This window comes from Anarrhichthys ocellatus, unplaced genomic scaffold (assembly GCF_004355925.1).
Source record: "Anarrhichthys ocellatus isolate YVR2014 unplaced genomic scaffold, GSC_Weel_1.0 scaffold44, whole genome shotgun sequence".
Classification (NCBI taxonomy): Eukaryota; Metazoa; Chordata; class Actinopteri; order Perciformes; family Anarhichadidae; genus Anarrhichthys; species Anarrhichthys ocellatus.
The window spans coordinates 1556669-1557195 of record NW_022280074.1 but is presented as its reverse complement, the minus strand read 5'-3'; positions in this window follow the sequence as shown (position 1 = coordinate 1557195).

Below are 527 nucleotides of genomic sequence, written 5' to 3'. Positions count from 1 at the left end.
TGGCATGTATGTTTTATATAACGTATATAAAAATGGATGGGTCAAGGACATGTTGAATAATTGTACCTGCATAGCAATGCATGTTTGTTTTTGTTATGGATATATAACTGACCCTCGTTTACAGCAATGAGGGTTGCCAAAGAGACGCTTACATATGTTATCTTCAGGTGCTGTCGGATATATATGACATTCATATACGAAGTGTACATTCAGGACCCAATTAAGTGGAGCATGTGTTGTTATACAGCAACATGAACAGCCCCATAATCGTGCTTGAGGCTCATATTTATTCCAGTAGCAGCACAAAAAAAGTATGTGTGCACGTTCGTGGTCTGAAAGCCGGATGAAGGGGCTGGGTGGGAGCTCGTGAAGGCAACACCGGCGCCGCACTCCAACGTCACTTTGACGCACGTATAGGGCGGGGCTTTTAGTCTATACAGTTAGTTGCGGCTAGTGGTTAAATCGTGTAATGTTTATGATTCATTCAATGATGTAACACTGCTGCCCTCTAGTGGTTAAATCGTGTA